Here is a 21,098-nt window from a genome sequence, read left to right on the forward strand (position 1 = left end):
AAATTTACTTAAAAATCCAAAAATATAATTTAGTAAACCAACATAAATTTATATTTCTCACCAAACAACCTTACATATCACTCACACACACTTAACAGAAATTTAAACATAAAAAAATAGGATTGACGTACTAATAACTCTTTCTCGATTCTAAGTGATGGTGCAGACTGCATCATACTTGTACAAACATTAAACATGCACATCTCTAGATGTTATAGTTGGAACAAAAAGTAACTGGGCAATGCAAATCATAATATACATGTTTCCTTTAAAGGGGGATGAACATCTTGTGTTAGTAAGTGATTAAATCTGAGAACACAATAGGAAAAAAAATGTTAGTATAAACCAGAAAACAGATCATCCTAACAATGTCTCATGCATGTAAGATTTCACATGCAACACATTTTAATTTTGTTCAAATATTTAAGACAAACACGAAAATTCATAGTATCTCATTAGCTTATCTCTTCTTCAACATATCTTTAAGAGGAACTTGAGACAAATCTCATAATATTTTTCCCCCAAGATCTGTACCACATTGCAAGTATTGTGGAGAAAAGAATAAAGAATACATTTGAAATTAATCATCACAAAAAATTCTCTAAAATTATAAATCCCTTCAAGTAACACAAAGCAAAACACTGGAGTATCTTCCACAACTAATTCACACATCTTAATTCGTATAAATTAACATTTCAATCAAAAAAACTAAAATAAGAGTTCAAAACTCAATTTACTTAGAGCGTGAAATAGAGAGACTTGAATTTTAATCCCCTGTATTTCCACTTCTGTAAAGATATGGAAATCATCACCTATAAAAAGTTTAATTGACCCTAAAATGAGAAATAAATTAAGATTCTCCAAGTTCTCACAGGCAATGCCGGTGGTGAATTTATATACATACGTTTATTTGTTGCCGGTGGGCTTGAGATCCACTACTGGTACATTGATTTCGACTAATCAGAAGAGATTGAGCGGTTTTCTTCTGTATAGGGAGGATGAGTTGGGTTTTGAAAAATTGAGAGAGGAAATTGATGATGTTTTTCCATCAGTTGGCGATTGAAGAATTAAAGTAATATTTTGAAATTCATTGATGTAGTTAGGACTTAGGGTAGAGAATAAACTCATCTGGGTTTGCATATGAAAAGCAGGATAAAGTTTAAGATTTAGGGAAGAGAGTTCAAATTTTGCATATAAGGAGCAAAAGAAGAAGTGGGGAGAAACGTGGGAGAGAGAATGATTTAGCGCTAAAGATATGAATATGGATATAGATTACGTGTTTAATTTCTATAGTTATCTTTTAAGTTGGTCGATGTTAGTGGGATGTAGTTAATTATATGTGAGTTAAAACTACTCTTAACAGCCGTTAAATAATTAGTATGATTCTGTTAGAAATTTGACGCTAAATATTTTTCCGTTAAACTCCTTCTTTATATAAATATAGATATAGATTAACACCGACTTAATTTATATATATATATATATATATATATATATATATATATATATATATATATATAGGGATATGAACAAATCAAACTTTGATTTTTTATGTCATTTATAAAATTAATGATCCTAATAACGATTTATAAAGTATTAGAATAAAAATAAATGTCTAAAACAAAAAAGATAATGCTAACGAGGGGGGGTTAAACGTGAGTGGTGCTCACATAAGGTGTGTAGCATAACATTTCTCATACCCTATATAGGGGAGAGCTCAATGGAGACCACTCCCTTAGATAAAGAATAAAGACCAAATCTTGTGCATCGATTTTGTTTAATCTAATGGTGATCATTCAACTGATTAATTAAGATTATTAATTTTTGGTTATTTTATTTAATTAAGGTATGTATGTAATTATTGCACTAAATATATCTAATAAAATCTTTTATTTATGGAATATCCATTTGTTACGTGAATAACGTATTCACAGAACAAATGAACATACTAATGTTCGTCGATATGTTCGTATAAAAACAAATGAACATACTAATGTTCGTAGATATGTATTATGTTCCTATAAAAATAAATGAACATACCAATTTTCGTCGATATGTTCGTCGATATTTTCGTATAAAAATAAATGAACGTACGTCGATTTGTTCGTATAAAAACAAATGAACATACTAATATTCATTGATATGTTCGTCGTAATAGATCAGTTCCCAGAATTGGAAGAGAGAAATTTCCGAATTTGTTAAATAAATGTTAATCACCTATTTTCAATTACATGAAAAATTAAATCCGAATGCAATCTGGATCGTTGATTGGGATTTAATGAATGACATTGATTTGGTCTTTATTCTCTATGTATATGGTGTGGTTCTAGAGAGAACTACATTATTTGTGAGAACGAGAGAACCATCAAATCTAATGCATCCACTATAAAAATTAATGCATTCGCTGTTAAAATTAATGCACTAAAAAAATTTAAAAAAAATGCTCCCTTCAGGATTCGAACCCAGGATCTGCATTCATCCAACAAGATGATGCATCCACCGTAGATCTTGATGATCAAATGGCTGAAAATGATTCTCTGGTCTTCTTTTATTTATGGTTCTTTCTTGAACCTCTCCCTATATATATACTCCCTCCGTCCCACGAGTCTTGACACGTTTTCCTTTTTGGGCCGTCCCACGAGTCTTGACACGTTTCCTTTTTGGGTAATAATTAGGAAAAAATTAGGGGTCTTAATTGTGCTTAAGTTATTCTAATAAACGCGTGTAAAAAAAAAGGCAATAGTTGGAAGCCTCATTTCTCCTCTGTCCTCATTTTGAGATCCTTGCCTCAAACCCTAGTATTCCGCCTCTCTCTCTCTCTCTCTCTCTCTCTCTCAGCAAATCACCACCTTCAATTGCCTCAAACCTCCGACTAACTTCAGCCGCCACCGTCGACGACGGCCGCCCATGGAATCCATGCCGCCTTCGGATGAGAATGGTTGGGTGAATCCTCGTCGGCCCTTAAATCGCCCTCCCGTTGATTTAATCCTTAAGAATCTCCGACCTCCACCTCGTAATCCCTCTCCGATCTCCACCTCAAAGTCGAAAGAAACTCCGATCCCCACCTCCAAGACCGAAGAAACTCCGATCTGTATGTTTTCGCCGTATCCCTCTTCGATCTCCACTAATCACCCGAGATATGGCCGTCTCCGCCGCCCCCCCACGGCGATGACCGACGAGAGCGGAGGGCTCGCCGGCGGCGGACGGCTCGTCGATGGCAGAGATCTCTGTAAATCTGCCGGTGGATCTCTCAGTAAATCTTCCACCGATCCTTACTGGATTCGTGGTGGATCTTATGGCTGGAGCGCCGATTTCGATTGGGAATCCGACGATGATATGTCTTCGATGGAAAATGAGGAAGACTTGGTGGATCCTTACTTTCCTTTCCCGAAGGAAGGTGAGACCTGGGATGCGGCCGTCGAAGAGGCTGAGCGGCAGATGAAGGAGGAGGGTTTGTATTCTGTTGGTATTGCTGATTGATGGGTAATTTCTGATGGTCAATTTTGGTGAGATCTTTCAATATCTGCCTCTAATATCGATTGTTGGTGGTTGTGGTGTTCGTATTGCTTGTGTTGGTATTGCTGATTGATGATGATAATATTCTCTTTGGTATCTGCTCTGTTGGTATTGCTGATTGTTGTTGATAACCCACTGTGCTGGGTTTTGCTTCTGTTTGGAAATTGGTTTTATGGCTGATAGTTGTTCCATATCTGCTCTGTTGGTATTGTTTGCTTGTGTTTGGGTAAACATGAATGCATAATTGAAAGCATAATCTAATTTACATACAACTTGTGCTTCTGAATTGATATGATCACTGTACTTTACAAAAAGACTCATTTCACCCCTAAATTTGAAATGAGTCAGTGGACTTTACAAAAAGACTAATTTCATCCCTAAAACTGAACTGAGTCACTGCACTTTACAAAAAAGACTCATTTTCCACAAAAAAACTGAAGTGAGTCACTGGACTTTACAAAAAGACTATCATTTTCTCCCTAAAACTTGTTTACAAACCTAGAATGGCCATTATTTCAACCATCTCTTCGTTGCATCCAGCTTCTTTAAGGTAATCAAGGCATTGAATCACCAATTCCATAGGTACCTCCAAATTCTTGGGTAGTTGATCTGCTCTAATCAATGCTCCTTTTCCCATATGTGGGATTTTATAGGAGTTTTGCCCTCTTATCTTCATGATTTCAATCATGCATCCCTGTAAACTTAGAAAAACATTATTCAATGTGTTAGCTTCAAGCTTGTTGAAAGAGTTGATAACTGCATGAATAAGTTCATCCACTGTGTTAGCTGATGTCTCCACTTGTAATGATTGAATGGCCCTAAACCACCCTAAATCATTAACATTACAGTCAGGGGAATTTGGTGGCTGCTGTACTATCCTGATATTGAACCCATTTTTCGTTGCAGCGGCCCTGAATTCTTCATCATTGTCATTGATGTGCGGTCTAGCATTGTCTTGTTGGATGTATATGTCTTTACTTGCACCCGCTGGCCATATATCCATGATGGCTGGCACAAGCTGAAATTAAGGCAATTATGTGAACATATATAATCATTATGTGATGCATTTATGTGTAATAAATGCAGAGAATTGATTAAGAACAGATACACTCTGCCTTTAGTGCACAAAACTGAATCTAGAACAGATACACACTTCAATATGCATTAAAAACTGATTAAGAACAGATCAACACTTGGTACGAGGGGTACTTAGTCTATGATGATGAGGAATACTCATTCTGAGACCTCTAAAAACAATAAATTCATGTTATCAATAACATGAAGCTACCTTGTCGATGAAACATCTCCTCATGACTTCTCTTGTGATTGAATCGATGGGTTTGGTCTCTAAAGTTCCCGCTTCTCTGTTTCTGCTTTTTCTTTTTGCTGGTACGTGCTCTATAAATGGAAAAATACCAATTTTTCCATTAAACAACACCAATCCAGTTGCTGAAATTAGTGGTCTTGATACGGCGCAGATGAACATGATTTTTTTAATGAAATTCTTGCTCCTACATGTTCTGTGTGGGTCTACTTCTTCTGGAGCCATGTAAAATCGTTTGCTGCCTTGTGTGATGTAGAACCATTTTTCGTCAATATGCACGGTGTTGTGCATATTGCGAAATCTGAATACGTCAAGGATTCTATCAAGCTCTAAAGCTCCAAGGGCAAACCTCAACCTTAACATCTTGTTGGGGGCTGTTAAGTTGGGTTTTATGGCTGATGTGTGAGTTCGAATTGCTCCAGTGCGCACCCATCTGCCCACTGTACTCTTGCTTTGTCCTAAACCCTTTGCTAAAGTTCGTATACTGCCTCTCTTTGATAACTGTATACTGGTAAGTAGATTAGTGTCAAGAATCAACACCTTTTTCTTTTTAAAATTTAGCTTTCCACTTTGAAGATGAATCACTCCACCATTTTGTCTTTGTTTTTTTGCAGCTTCCCATAGCCGGTAAACAGTTGAACGGGAGATCGAGAATTTCTCGATGGCTTGATGCTTCTTTCCACGAAGGGGCTTCCCATTCACACTTCCTTCAAGAAGATATTGCACAATTTCATTTCTTTTTGGGGTGGATATGTAATACCCGGGCTTTTGATGACGTGTTTAATTGCTTAAGTTTGAGTAATTAGGGTATAGATCCCTTGTTTGATTACTTTGTACATAGATGATGAGTTATGAAGTTTTCTTTTTAAAAAAAAAAAAAAAGATGTTGAGTGTTCTTTTGATGATGTTTGGATGATGTGAGATTTTATATCCGAAATTGAGTTTGAGTATTCGAATAATTCGAGATAATTATTTGAATGAGAACGGTGAACTCGGAAGTGAGATCTGAGTCCGTTAAGACGTTTTTGAAAATTTTGACTTTTTGACGATGAATAGTAAAATACTGCTATTTCGTCTTTTTGTCGACTTTCAAAATCTTACGTGCACGTCGTCGAGAAATATTCTTAGTTTTTCGATACGAGTCCAATAATGAAAGTTTTTATTTTTGGACGACGAGTGAATAGTAAATCGGGATTTCTCGATAAACGTGTAAATCTCGTTTATCAGAATTTCGAGAACGAGCTTGTATTTTCTATATTTATATAGAATTACGAGTGTAATAAAAGTGAGTAGGAGTTGAGAGGGCGAGTAACGAAGAGTATGGGTAGTTAGTCGTTAAAACGAGACGAGACGAAACGAGATATTTAACGACTAAATATCTAGGCCTACCCTACCAAAACCACCCCCCAACCGCCCAAAACCCCTTTCCCCTCACTAACTCACGTTGATATCAGCCACAACACTCATTCTCTATCTCTCTCTCACACACTCACACTCAAACACGCCAAACACCATTTTTAGCTTGGACGGAGGTTTCAAGCTCCGATTTGAGCACCGAGACGAGCGCCGATCATCTTTTCGATCATGTATCTAAGTAGGTAAGATCTCTACCTACGTTTTGATGGTTTTATTTTCGATTTTCGTCGACGTCGAAAAACGTCGATTCTCGACTTTATTTTGAAACGACGTCGGATCGTCGTGAAATTTTAGTATGTTGTTCTTGGGTAGATGTTGAGCATGTTTAATGAAGGGAGTAAGAACGGAACGAACCGTAGCTATGAAACCCATGAGGGCAGCCCCGTTTTTCACATATTAGCTTGTCTTTCGATTTTTGTTTGATCGTTTTGACTTGATATTTGTGCTTAGGGGTATGCTAGAATCGATATATATTAAATTCGTATTTTTCCAAGCACGAAAATTGTATAAATTTTTAGAGTATGATTATTTAAATTCGTGAAGTTTGAGACGTTGCATAATGAATATTATTGCGTATATGTGTTCTACGATGTCACATGAGCATGCTAATTGATTTACAATTTATGGATGATAATTGTTGAACGAAATTAAAACTGGAATTCTGTCAAAATTTTACAGCAGTTTCAAGCTTATGTTTCGATGAGTTTTCATTGCTTGATGGCTCTGAAATTTTAGTATGTTTATCTATGATATGTGTATTTCGTTGCTGCAAAATTTCATGTCTTTTGGATGATGTTTGCTATTTTAAAGATATTTTGAAAAATCCTTGACAGAATCTGTCAACTATTGGTAGACTTCACAAAAACGTTTATATCTATTAATCCATGAAGGATTTTGCATCACCGTTTTTTTTAAACGAAACTAGACTTCAATACTTTTCTAAAAACATAAGATTTCGATTTTTATGACCTCTGAAACAGAGCAGTTTATTATTTCAAAAATGCCCTGTTCTGCTGTCATATTTGTCCAACAGTAAAAGTGTATGAGTTTCATTGTTTATTTGGCAGATCATATGAACGTTTTCTCTTGTGAAATTTTAACCAAATCTTCAAGGATACCTTTAGTTTTGGATGATTAAATTTGATGGAATTTTATTAAGGTTTGCCTTGGTTTCTAATGGCCTAAACAAAATTGGCAGAAACTGTCAATCTTTGACAGCCTGCACTAAAAGAGCAATATCTCCAAAAAAACCTTTAACCTTTTTGGTTAACTACCATTTTTAGAGTGAACTACACTTCATGAAGTTTTTGAGATCAATTGGTATGAGAGTTTATGATGATTGAGTTGGTTGTTATGAATTTTTAAAGATGACACAAAAACAGCAAAACTTTCTAGAAAACAACTTGATTATATTTGTTTTGATGGATGATACGATATGACTAAATGGTGTGAGTTGTGAGAGTTATGATTAACGCACATAAATGTTGGTATCTGACACTCGAACAATTGGTGTCGAGTATAAATGATAGTTTACTGATAAAGAGTTTTGATGATTTTGAATTGTTTGGTTTGCGTTGAAAAGATGTCAAGATGTTAAGTTTTGAGTCGAGAGACGAGTTCACGTAGTGAGATTCACGCGTTGAAATCTCGTGGCTGACATTATATATGAATAGGTCATGCCGAAATTTTTAGTGAAATTAGAATTTGAGCATAGTCAATTCTTGTTGACCGTGACTCAAATACATGCCTAATGGAAAGTTTAACTTTCTAATCGGTTAATTAGACGAGATGAGAGCGAATAGATCTACTAAGAAAGTGGACTTTTCGATGTGTTAAATATTTCTTTTAATTGAAGCGCTGCTAATTATAACATAAGGATGTTATAATTAATGAGTAATGACGAGAGATAATAATTGTTATATTGATTAACAATCAAGAGAGATGAACATTAGAGATACTAATGTTTCATAAAAGAGATTAGATTATTAATCGAGGTTTCTTTTATAACTTCTCACCAATTCTTCATAACGATGAAGGTCCTTTTGGGAAGTAACGACTTGAGGGAGAGAGTGACGTTACTCATTGATACAGAGACACAACGAGGTGGGCATTACTTTTACTATACGTATATAGAGATCCCCTGCTTGTCGTAGGCCTCTTATACGAATGAATGCATGAGATGATTTAACTGTTAATTTCAGTTTTATATATCTATCAAACGAGTTTAATGCTACCTTTGAGCAAGTTATTTCATGACAAAATCTTTGAGTTAAAGTTATTTCAAGTATTGTCTTGCCATAAAATGTTTAAATTTTAGTATGATATCTATCTGCTTTGGCTTTGCCAATGATGCAATCGAATTCGGGTCCTGAGCAGTTGATAGCTATCCTGTCAGGGCTAGTGTACACCAGTGACCGTGAGTCATCTAGCGGGTTGGCCGGTCAAGTGACCGTGAGAGGTGGCCACCTCTCCGGCACACAGTTTCAGATATGATAGATTACAAAAGAACTTAGTCTGATCAGACGAACTTTAAGAATCACAAATGAACTTAGTAAGCTTGGGCCTTTTTAGCGAAAAACTCCCTTGCTGTACTGATTATGATGGCATGACAATTTATAGTTTTGAAGCATGTATTTTTATACCTAGGCATACGTGCCCACTGAGTGCTTTTGTACTCAGCCCTGCATATGTTTTCTAAATGTGCAGGTTGAGCTGATGTGATGATGGTGCTGCAATGAGCGGAGTCTCCAGGGTTGTTAATAAATAGTTAACCTGTCTAGAATATGTCTTCATACATATGTCTAGCTACTTTCCGCTGCAAGATGTTGTTGATGTTATAGTATGTTATGTCATACTTTGAGTCTTAAGAGAATGGTTGCATATGATGTATAACTTGATTAATGATATTAATTAACTTTTATGCAGTCTTTCATAGACTGTTTTCAATTGAGTATTAATGAATAAAAATGACGAGTTTTATTAAGATGAGTAAGTTTTACGGCTATAAATGACGCCCCTTTTCTTCCCCTTCTTCTTTAACCCCATCCCTAGTCGTGGATCACTCGGCCTAACTATCCCTAGTTAGGGCGGGCTGTGACAGAGTGGTATCAGAGCGAAGGAAAGCTCTAAATTAGAAGTCTTGAGTTTAGTCTAGAATGAGTCACTAGACTAATAGTTATTAACAACCGTGAGCTCAGCGCACCATCACACCAGGCTCAACGAGGTATGTAAAATTTCAAAGTTTATTTGACGTTAAATTTTGAAGAGCATGATGTTGAGGTTATATGATGAGTTATGATGTTACACTTTAAAGGTGCATAGTTTGAGTTTGAGGATGACAACATGATTAATAATGAGTTATTATGTTGTAAGAGCATATGTTGATGTTACATGATGAATCATGAGAGCGTTTATATCATATGATGTTATATGATTGAGGATGCATAATTATGAGTTATGATGTGATGTATTTGAGATGTTTTGTGATGAGAATTGTTTGAGCAGTTGTGATAAGTCACGATGATTTAGATGAAGGAATCTAATGTCATTGTTAATAGAGATTTTTTTTACTAAGTAGAAGGATGAAATGAGAACTTAGAGCTAAAAGCTTGAGAGAATTAGCAATTGCTTTAAGTACTTGTTGGTTTGAGTTATGAGTTTGAGTTATGAGCTTGAGTATAATAGCATGATTAATGATGAGTTATTAGCATGCTGCAATGAGATATTGTACGATATGTTGAGTTATTTTGTGACGCGAGTTTTGCTCACGCAACCTTAATGGTACTTGAGGAGGTATCATGAGCCATAGTCTTTGGAGATGGCTTTGAGAGAGAATTGTTGAGTTGTCTTACTGAGTCACGATGATTTAGATTAAGGGATCTAATATCATTGTTTAGAGAGATTCCCTACTAAGTAAAGACGGGACGAGATGAGAATTTAGATGTTTTGAGCTTGAGTTTTAAGATAACAGTACTACTTAATAGGAGTTTTGCTAAGTTATGTTTTGTTTATTTCTGTTGCTGGAGCCAAGTAGAGTTAGTTCCTAGAGTCACCTTTAAGTTCTCCTTATAGGTTGGCCAGGACTGTTGGCACTGCACGAAAGTGGACTGTTGTGAGATCGAACTCAGGAAAGATCGGATACGAGGACGAGGCGTACAGTATGTGGTACAGAGATACCCTAGCAGATTTTCAAACACATGTTCATAGACTATGAAAGGATGAAAGCCTTATGGTTGTTACTAGACTGGATGGCATCGTGCACCTAGTCCCCGTGCTACCAATCGAGTGGTAGGATTGAGCAAGGAAGAAAGCCACTCAATATGATGGGACATGTCGTCTTGAGCATTGGACCCACAGGAGATGGGATTTGTTACAGATACCCAGATTTTCTATGCGGATCTACTGACCGGATGCTTGTTTTCTACCAGGGACTCTAGAAGAGTGTAGTAGATATCGAGTCGATCCTTGAGTATCAGTTACCAAAGATGATAAAATGATAAACGATAATGAGGATGAGAAGTAGCCGAGGAGGGCTAGAGTTGATGAGGATGAGAAGAGAAGTCGATGTAGGCTAGAGCTAAGGATGATCTTGAGAGTATGCGCGGTACACCCTCGTTTTTGATTAGTTGCAATTACATTGCGATGTATATAACTTACTTAGGAGATACTGGTACTTGAGATTTTGACATGATGATAGATAAGCATGCGAATTTAGTACCCTACTGATGTTAAATAGATGGATGTTCCTAGTGTGCTAAAGTAGCAACTAGATGAGTTAACTGGTAGCAATTACCGTAGGAGGTCCAGACCGAGACATAGTACTATTAATGGTGTCGATTTAGAAGGGACATTACGATAGATACTATGGTTTTTGTAGGGTTTAAATAACCCCTTTATGTAAGCCCTCTAAAAAGAGGCATTCTACTGATGGATATATTAGGTTGACCAGAGTGGTCTTTTTGTTAGCATTTCGTGAGTGCTTATTGCCTTACAGATGAATGTTAAGGTGACCGTGAGGGTTTCCTTAAAGTTGAGTTAGTAAATTGAACTTGAGTTTTGAGGATGCTTAGAGCGTTGGTCGAGTTGAGTTTTCCTTTTGTGATTTCAAAAATGCCTCAAAGATGTCATCAAGAGTGTGATGTGAAGGATAGGCGGGATAATACTCCGCCACCACCACCGCAACATGAGAGGAGAGTAAAAAATATTGAACTTTCGAAACAAGAGTCTAGAACATAGGACCCTGAGTTTAAGCTTTTAGCTTGCTGGTGTGAACTTAAGTTTTGTTATGTATAGTATGTTGAGGGTTTAGAAGACACAGAATTTCCAAGTTCGGGATAGTATATCCCGTGTGACTGGGGAGTGATTATGTTGGACCTGGCCAGTCCGCATGATCCAAATCTCAGTAGACGTGTTTTGGGTTTATAAACCCATGTGTTTCAACTTTCGGTTGAAAAGCCAGATGGGTTCTTACTCTAGGTCATTTTTGTTCGACCTGGTAGTTACTTCATTCCACCCTCTGGTCATTCATTTGAGTCTCTTGAACAATTTGTTTTGATGTCATTCTAGGGTTGAACCCTTACAACTTTTGAGTTATCCTAGTAGATTCTTTTGATGTATAAGACCAGTGAGAGGCACGTCAGAGGACTTTAACACCCGAGCAACTGGTAAACTACACCTGAGAACAATTGAAGACTACTCTTGAGAAGTATGTACCGAGGAGTACAGTAAGCAGCGAGAGGCTGATTATCGAAGTTTGATGCAAGGAAAGAAATCGATTGTAGAGTATAATTGACAATTCTGTGAGCTATCACGTTCGCTCATCAGAAGATGGATAATGATGAAGAGATGTCTGAGTTTTAAGTGCCGGTTTAAGGCAGGACTTTAAGGTAGTATGGGCAAGTTATTGGATGCACCAGTTAGAATCCTGTTTAATACAGGAGCTTCGCATTCTTTAATTGGTTGAAGCATGTTACCTTCAAACTCGAACCAAAAACGAGCTAGTCCCAAGTTGAGAGTAATCACTCCTGTAGGAAGAGCTACTACAGTTTCTCACATGATTTCTAAATTAGAGTTGAGTTAGGATCACTAAAGATGAAAACAAGAACCTTGCACTTAATGCCTATGTGGAACGTAGACATTATTCTAAGGATGGACTGGTTAGCAGAGAACTTTGCCCCGATTGATTGTAAGAAGAGACAGATAACTTTTCAACCACCTGGGAAGGAACAGACATGTTTTCACGGCATTGATAGAAAGAAGAGAGTTCCAATCGTTTCGGCACTTCAGGCGTCGAAATTGGTAAAGAAGAAAGGAGCACAAGCTTACCTAGTTTACTTGAATGATGAAGGATAATCAAGTAAAAAAATAAACTTTGAGGATGTAGCAGTGATAAGGGAATATAGAGATGTATTTTCCGAGGTTTTACCAGGATTGCCACCAACAAGACAGTTGGAGTTCACTATCGATCTAGAACCTGGATCAGCACTAGTGTCGAAGGCACCCTATAGAATGGCGCCTAAGGAGCTACAAGAGCTGAAGATTCAGCTACAAGAATTGCTCGAGTTAGGTTTTATTAGACCTAGTGTATCCCTGTGGGGAGCACCAGTCCTTTTTGTCAAAAAGAAGGATGGCACGTTGAGAATGTGCATAGATTATCGAGAGCTGAATAAATTGACACTCAAGAACAAATATCCTTTGCCGAGGATAGATGACTTGTTTGATCAATTACGAGGAGCGCATTTTTCTTGAAAGTTGACTTGAGATCATATTACCACCAGTTCAAATTTTGACAGAATGATATACCTAAGACAGCTTTTCAAATGAGGTATGAGCACTATGAGTTCATAGTTATGCCATTCGGTTTGACGAAGGCACCAGTAGTTTTCATGGATCACATGAATTGAGTTTTCATCAATAACTGGATAAATTTGTCCTAGTTTTCATAGATGATATTCTCATCTATTCGAAGAATGAGCAGGAGCTCCAAAACATTTGAAAACGATGTTGGAAACACTAAGAGTTGAGAAGCTTTTTGCCAAATTCACCAAGTGCGAGTTTTGGTTGAACAAAGTAACTTTACTAGGACATGTTATATCATCTGAAGGAATTAAAGTTGACCCCGTCAAGGTACAAGCTGTACATGAGTGGAGATCACCAACTACGCCTAACAAGATTCTCAACTTTTTAGGCTTAGCAGGATACTATCAGAGGTTTATTGAAGGATTTTCCACGATAGCAAGACCGATGACACAATTACTTAGAAAATAAGCTAAATACAATTGGAAAGAGGAGTGTGAAAAGAGTTTTTAAGAGCTTAAAGGAAATTGACTACAGCACCAGTGTTGATAGTCCTAGAAATGGATAAAGAGTATACCATCTACGCAGATGCGTTAGAGAGTGGGCTAGGATGTGTTTTGATGCAAGAAGAAAGAGTTATAGTCTATGCATCACGATAACTTAGACCCCACGAGATAAATTATCCAACGCATGATTTAGAGCTTGCAGGCGTTGTGCATGCCCTGAAAATTTGGAGACATCATCTCTACGGAGTTAGATGTGAGATTTTCACAAACCACAAAACTTTGAAATAATTTTTCGAGCATAAGGATATTAACATGAGGCAAATGAGATGGCTCGAATTAGTAAAGGATGTTAACTGCGACATTAATTATCACCCTAGCAAGGCCAATGTAGTAGCCGATGCATTGAGCCGAAAAGTCTCGTCAAAGTAAGGATGTCTTCTCACGAGAGAGGATGAGCTTATAAAGGACTTTGACAAGATGAGGATAGAGATGATAAAACCACCAGGGACGATAGCGAGTATTGTTGAGACGATGCCTAGTTTGAGGAAAATGGTGATTGAAGCACAAGGAAAGATGAGACAATGAACAAGTTACGAGAAAGGATAAGAGCAGGAGATCTCAAGAGTTACAAAAAAAAAAAAAAAAAAAAATCAGACAATGCTATCTTATTTGAGGGGAGAAGATGCATTCCCCGCGATGATGAACTTAAGAATACGATCATGAGTGAGACTCATGACACGCCTTACACCGCCCACCCAGGAGGCACAAAGATGTATCAGGTTGTGGAAAAAAAAAAGAGATTTTTGTGGGACGGAATGAAACGAGACATAGCTTTGTTTGTAGAGCGATGCTTAGCTTGTCAGCAAGTGAAAGCATTACACCAACGACCCTATGGGAAGTTAAAACCGTTGGAGATTCCCGAGTAGAAATGGGATCACATAACGATGGATTTTGTGACAGCTTTACCCAAAAGTCAAAGAGAAAATACAGCAATTTGGGTGATTGTAGATCGACTAACAAAATCTGCACATTTCATACCGATCCTAATCGCGTATGGACCAGATAAGTTAGCACAATTGTACGTTCGTGAGATTATAAGATTGCTTTGAGTACCGGTGTAGATCACCTCAGAGAGAGATCCAAAAAAAAAATCATCACGTTTATGGATGAGTTACAGAAAGAGTTGGGTACAAGGATGAATTTTAGCATAGCAAACGATAGAAGATATGATAAGAACTACTATCCTTGATAGAGGAGTACATCGGGAGAATGTGTTGCCACTAATTGAGTTTGCCTATAAGATGTGAGACAAAGTATCGAGATAGGAGACGAAGTTTTCTTGAAGGTTTCACCCTCAAAAGGGGATGAATAGATTTGGAGTTAAAGGACAGCTTAGACCCAGAGTTATAAGTCCTTACGAGATATTGCAAAAGATAGGTCCAATAGCGTACAGGTTGGCTTTGCCACCTAGCTTTGGAAATGTGCATAACGTGTTTCACGTGTCACAATTGAGAGGATATATATTTTCGACCCAAACCATGTGGTTTACTAAGAAGAAATGATCTTAGAACCAGACTTGAGTTATGAAGAGAGACCTCAGATGATGCTAAATCTTAAAATTTGGCAATTGAGTAATAAGTCGATTGCATTGGATAAGGTCCAATGGAGATATGATAGTTAGAAAGAAGTGGAAAGAGAGCTTGAGGATAAGATGTGAGAGAAGTACCCGAAACATTTACAAGAGGTACAAATTTCGGGACGAAATTTATTTTAAGGGGGAAGGTATGTAATACCCGGGCTTTTGATGACGTGTTTAATTGCTTAAGTTTGAGTAATTAGGGTATAGATCCCTTGTTTGATTACTTTGTACATAGATGATGAGTTATGAAGTTTTTTTTTTTTTTTTTAAAAAAAAGATGTTGAGATGTTCTTTTGATGATGTTTGGATGATGTGAGATTTTATATCCAAAATTGAGTTTGAGTATTCGAATAATTCGAGATAATTATTTGAATGAGAACGGTGAACTCGGAAGTGAGATCTGAGTCCGTTAAGACGTTTTTGAAAATTTTGACTTTTTGACGATGAATAGTAAAATACTGCTATTTCGTCTTTTTGTCGACTTTCAAAATCTTACGTGCACGTCGTCGAGAAATATTCTTAGTTTTTCGATACGAGTCCAATAATGAAAGTTTTTATTTTTGGACGACGAGTGAATAGTAAATCGGGATTTCTCGATAAACGTGTAAATCTCGTTTATCAGAATTTCGAGAACGAGCTTGTATTTTCTATATTTATATAGAATTACGAGTGTAATAAAAGTGAGTAGGAGTTGAGAGGGCGAGTAACGAAGAGTATGGGTAGTTAGTCGTTAAAACGAGACGAGACGAAACGAGATATTTAACGACTAAATATCTAGGCCTACCCTACCAAAACCACCCCCCAACCGCCCAAAACCCCTTTCCCCTCACTAACTCACGTTGATATCAGCCACAACACTCATTCTCTATCTCTCTCTCACACACTCACACTCAAACACGCCAAACACCATTTTTAGCTTGGACGGAGGTTTCAAGCTCCGATTTGAGCACCGAGACGAGCGCCGATCATCTTTTCGATCATGTATCTAAGTAGGTAAGATCTCTACCTACGTTTTGATGGTTTTATTTTCGATTTTCGTCGACGTCGAAAAACGTCGATTCTCGACTTTATTTTGAAACGACGTCGGATCGTCGTGAAATTTTAGTATGTTGTTCTTGGGTAGATGTTGAGCATGTTTAATGAAGGGAGTAAGAACGGAACGAACCGTAGCTATGAAACCCATGAGGGCAGCCCCGTTTTTCACATATTAGCTTGTCTTTCGATTTTTGTTTGATCGTTTTGACTTGATATTTGTGCTTAGGGGTATGCTAGAATCGATATATATTAAATTCGTATTTTTCCAAGCACGAAAATTGTATAAATTTTTAGAGTATGATTATTTAAATTCGTGAAGTTTGAGACGTTGCATAATGAATATTATTGCGTATATGTGTTCTACGATGTCACATGAGCATGCTAATTGATTTACAATTTATGGATGATAATTGTTGAACGAAATTAAAACTGGAATTCTGTCAAAATTTTACAGCAGTTTCAAGCTTATGTTTCGATGAGTTTTCATTGCTTGATGGCTCTGAAATTTTAGTATGTTTATCTATGATATGTGTATTTCGTTGCTGCAAAATTTCATGTCTTTTGGATGATGTTTGCTATTTTAAAGATATTTTGAAAAATCCTTGACAGAATCTGTCAACTATTGGTAGACTTCACAAAAACGTTTATATCTATTAATCCATGAAGGATTTTGCATCACCGTTTTTTTTAAACGAAACTAGACTTCAATACTTTTCTAAAAACATAAGATTTCGATTTTTATGACCTCTGAAACAGAGCAGTTTATTATTTCAAAAATGCCCTGTTCTGCTGTCATATTTGTCCAACAGTAAAAGTGTATGAGTTTCATTGTTTATTTGGCAGATCATATGAACGTTTTCTCTTGTGAAATTTTAACCAAATCTTCAAGGATACCTTTAGTTTTGGATGATTAAATTTGATGGAATTTTATTAAGGTTTGCCTTGGTTTCTAATGGCCTAAACAAAATTGGCAGAAACTGTCAATCTTTGACAGCCTGCACTAAAAGAGCAATATCTCCAAAAAACCTTTAACCTTTTTGGTTAACTACCATTTTTAGAGTGAACTACACTTCATGAAGTTTTTGAGATCAATTGGTATGAGAGTTTATGATGATTGAGTTGGTTGTTATGAATTTTTAAAGATGACACAAAAACAGCAAAACTTTCTAGAAAACAACTTGATTATATTTGTTTTGATGGATGATACGATATGACTAAATGGTGTGAGTTGTGAGAGTTATGATTAACGCACATAAATGTTGGTATCTGACACTCGAACAATTGGTGTCGAGTATAAATGATAGTTTACTGATAAAGAGTTTTGATGATTTTGAATTGTTTGGTTTGCGTTGAAAAGATGTCAAGATGTTAAGTTTTGAGTCGAGAGACGAGTTCACGTAGTGAGATTCACGCGTTGAAATCTCGTGGCTGACATTATATATGAATAGGTCATGCCGAAATTTTTAGTGAAATTAGAATTTGAGCATAGTCAATTCTTGTTGACCGTGACTCAAATACATGCCTAATGGAAAGTTTAACTTTCTAATCGGTTAATTAGACGAGATGAGAGCGAATAGATCTGCTAAGAAAGTGGACTTTTCGATGTGTTAAATATTTCTTTTAATTGAAGCGCTGCTAATTATAACATAAGGATGTTATAATTAATGAGTAATGACGAGAGATAATAATTGTTATATTGATTAACAATCAAGAGAGATGAACATTAGAGATACTAATGTTTCATAAAAGAGATTAGATTATTAATCGAGGTTTCTTTTATAACTTCTCACCAATTCTTCATAACGATGAAGGTCCTTTTGGGAAGTAACGACTTGAGGGAGAGAGTGACGTTACTCATTGATACAGAGACACAACGAGGTGGGCATTACTTTTACTATACGTATATAGAGATCCCCTGCTTGTCGTAGGCCTCTTATACGAATGAATGCATGAGATGATTTAACTGTTAATTTCAGTTTTATATATCTATCAAACGAGTTTAATGCTACCTTTGAGCAAGTTATTTCATGACAAAATCTTTGAGTTAAAGTTATTTCAAGTATTGTCTTGCCATAAAATGTTTAAATTTTAGTATGATATCTATCTGCTTTGGCTTTGCCAATGATGCAATCGAATTCGGGTCCTGAGCAGTTGATAGCTATCCTGCCAGGGCTAGTGTACACCAGTGACCGTGAGTCATCTAGCGGGTTGGCCGGTCAAGTGACTGTGAGAGGTGGCCACCTCTCCGGCACACAGTTTCAGATATGATAGATTACAAAAGAACTTAGTCTGATCAGACGAACTTTAAGAATCACAAATGAACTTAGTAAGCTTGGGCCTTTTTAGCGAAAAACTCCCTTGTTGTACTGATTATGATGGCATGACAATTTATAGTTTTGAAGCATGTATTTTTATACCTAGGCATACGTGCCCACTGAGTGCTTTTGTACTCAGCCCTGCATATGTTTTCTAAATGTGCAGGTTGAGCTGATGTGATGATGGTGCTGCAATGAGCGGAGTCTCCAGGGTTGTTAATAAATAGTTAACCTGTCTAGAATATGTCTTCATACATATGTCTAGCTACTTTCCGCTGCAAGATGTTGTTGATGTTATAGTATGTTATGTCATACTTTGAGTCTTAAGAGAATGGTTGCATATGATGTATAACTTGATTAATGATATTAATTAACTTTTATGCAGTCTTTCATAGACTGTTTTCAATTGAGTATTAATGAATAAAAATGACGAGTTTTATTAAGATGAGTAAGTTTTACGGCTATAAATGACGCCCCTTTTCTTCCCCTTCTTCTTTAACCCCATCCCTAGTCGTGGATCACTCGGCCTAACTATCCCTAGTTAGGGCGGGCTGTGACAGGATAGATCCTTGATCACCACCATTTTTGCCTCGTTTGAAACTGAAATTGTTGAAGCTCCACTTTGAAGGGTACTTGCTGTCCGATTCTTATTTATAGAATAGGATTTTAATTTTTGGTGGGAAGTTCAAAATTTTTAGCTTTGGAGCGGAAATTATGTATGTTGGCAGACTTTCACTTAATGAAATGAAGTTTTTGATATGCATATCCACTTGTGTCGGATGAATCATCATTTTGACTGTTTTTTGCTTTTTTTTAATTATGTTTGCCGAAATGGTAAAAAAATATTCAGCTAATTAAAAATAATTTTGAAAAAGAAATTAAAAAGGAATTAAAAAAACAAGTCTAATTATCTAATCACTTTTCTACTTTATTACCTACACACTTAACACACTAATCTACAATTCCTTAATTCCCGTGCCGAAGTCAAACGCGTCAAGACTGGCGGGACGGAGGGAGTATATATTAATTGCCCCTAAATACACCACTTTTCCTTGAATTCTACAATTGCACATGTTGGGAACTTAATGAAATATCTTAATCCTTGTTTTGATGATACCAAAATCAATAGGTTTCTTTTGTAATAGACTAGAACTCCTTGAACTCAATTGTTAGAGTTCTTTTTCTAGTTTAGCTTGCTGTTATGAAGACTGAAGAACGAAGGACTGAAGACTAAAGTTGACGACTGAAGCATCAGTTGAAGAATCAATTTTGACTTATTACTTAATGTGTGCCACGTGGAATCAGAGGCAGCCCCGTTCCGGATATTTCATGGGCCCTAGGCGAAATGAGAAAAAATGGCCCTTTTAATTGAATATGATTGTGTGCTTGTGGGCCCTTTTTTTTTAATAGAATAAGATTGGAGCTTTTGGGTTTGTATGTATTTTTTTACTGATTTTGAGACCCATTGTACAACTAAATAAAAATTATTTTCATATAATAATAGCAATAAAAATAAAAATTTGGGGCCCCATTTTGCCCTGGGCCCTAGGCGGTCGCACTCCTCGCCTATGCCCAGGGCCGGGCCTGATCAGAGGACTGATACTAAAGTCAAGTATCAGTTAAACATTCTTCCTCGGACTGAACCTCCAACGTTCAAAGTAAGCCATGCACTCCAGAAGTACAGCCGCATTAAATGCAGAGATCTCAGGATCGTCCTTTCTCTGCAGAGGCCATTCCTCTTTCGTGATTACCTTTTCAGAGATGTCGCATCTCCTGCTCTTCAAAATAGCCGTTCTCACCAAACAAGGAACCTCGAAGATTGAAGTCTCAGCCCAAGTTCAAATTACTCTCTAACGGAAGAAATCTTGAAGACCTTCACCGCCAACGGATCTATTCAAGACTTCTCCTATAAATAGCGCTCGAGGATCACTTCAATCTTCACCGATTCAACAACATAAGCTGAAACTCTGCCGAAATTGTTTCTCAGCTAAAGCACAGACTCTCCAAAGTTTGAATCGAAGAAGGGAATACCTAAAGTCAAAAATCAGTCACTGTTGATTACATAATGTCACACCCCAATTCTTGAAACAATAACTATAATTGGGGTACGACTCATCATTTAAAATGAACAAGGGAAAAACCTTGTGAAATCCGAATAAAAGGGATAACAATCGGGCTTAGCCCCTTTGGATGAAGAAAAACAGGTATTCAAGTGATATGAATCCATCAACAAACATAATAACTTCAAGATCACAAGTTTAGTGTCATGCTTCAGATAACCAACATTTATAGAATGAAATACTTGCGAATTAATAGTTTCGGCTCAACAAAAGATATTGTTTAGAGTCACAACATAAAGGTCTTAATTAAGGAAACAAAAGACATATACTGGCTAGTTGTACAGCGGAAGTCAAATAAGGAGTTGAACTCTAGCCTCAGCTCATCCCGTCAGCACCAGTCATTAACCTGAAAAATATTTGAAGATATTTGGGCTAAGTACTAATGTACTTAGTGGGTTGCAACTTTTGAAACATTTCATAATCTGAATAGCA

At 36.7% G+C, this 21,098-nt stretch overlaps 3 long non-coding RNA genes across 3 annotated transcripts; all 3 read left to right on the top strand.

Annotated features, from left to right (window-relative positions):
• Nucleotides 1-2,762: 2,762 nt before the first annotated feature.
• On the top strand, nucleotides 2,763-19,293 carry LOC131016140 (uncharacterized). The gene is made up of 4 exons (XR_009098863.1): nucleotides 2,763-3,483; nucleotides 5,097-5,351; nucleotides 5,455-5,593; nucleotides 19,112-19,293. It is a non-coding gene; the product is annotated as an uncharacterized LOC131016140 (long non-coding RNA).
• On the top strand, nucleotides 6,271-9,239 carry LOC131016139 (uncharacterized). Its single transcript, XR_009098862.1, has 3 exons — nucleotides 6,271-6,438; nucleotides 8,293-8,359; nucleotides 8,963-9,239. It is a non-coding gene; the product is annotated as an uncharacterized LOC131016139 (long non-coding RNA).
• Nucleotides 16,022-18,989, top strand: LOC131016138 (uncharacterized). Its single transcript, XR_009098861.1, has 3 exons — nucleotides 16,022-16,189; nucleotides 18,043-18,109; nucleotides 18,713-18,989. It is a non-coding gene; the product is annotated as an uncharacterized LOC131016138 (long non-coding RNA).
• Nucleotides 19,294-21,098: the final 1,805 nt, after the last annotated feature.

This window comes from Salvia miltiorrhiza, chromosome 3, assembly GCF_028751815.1.
Source record: "Salvia miltiorrhiza cultivar Shanhuang (shh) chromosome 3, IMPLAD_Smil_shh, whole genome shotgun sequence".
NCBI classification, from domain to species: Eukaryota; Viridiplantae; Streptophyta; class Magnoliopsida; order Lamiales; family Lamiaceae; genus Salvia; species Salvia miltiorrhiza.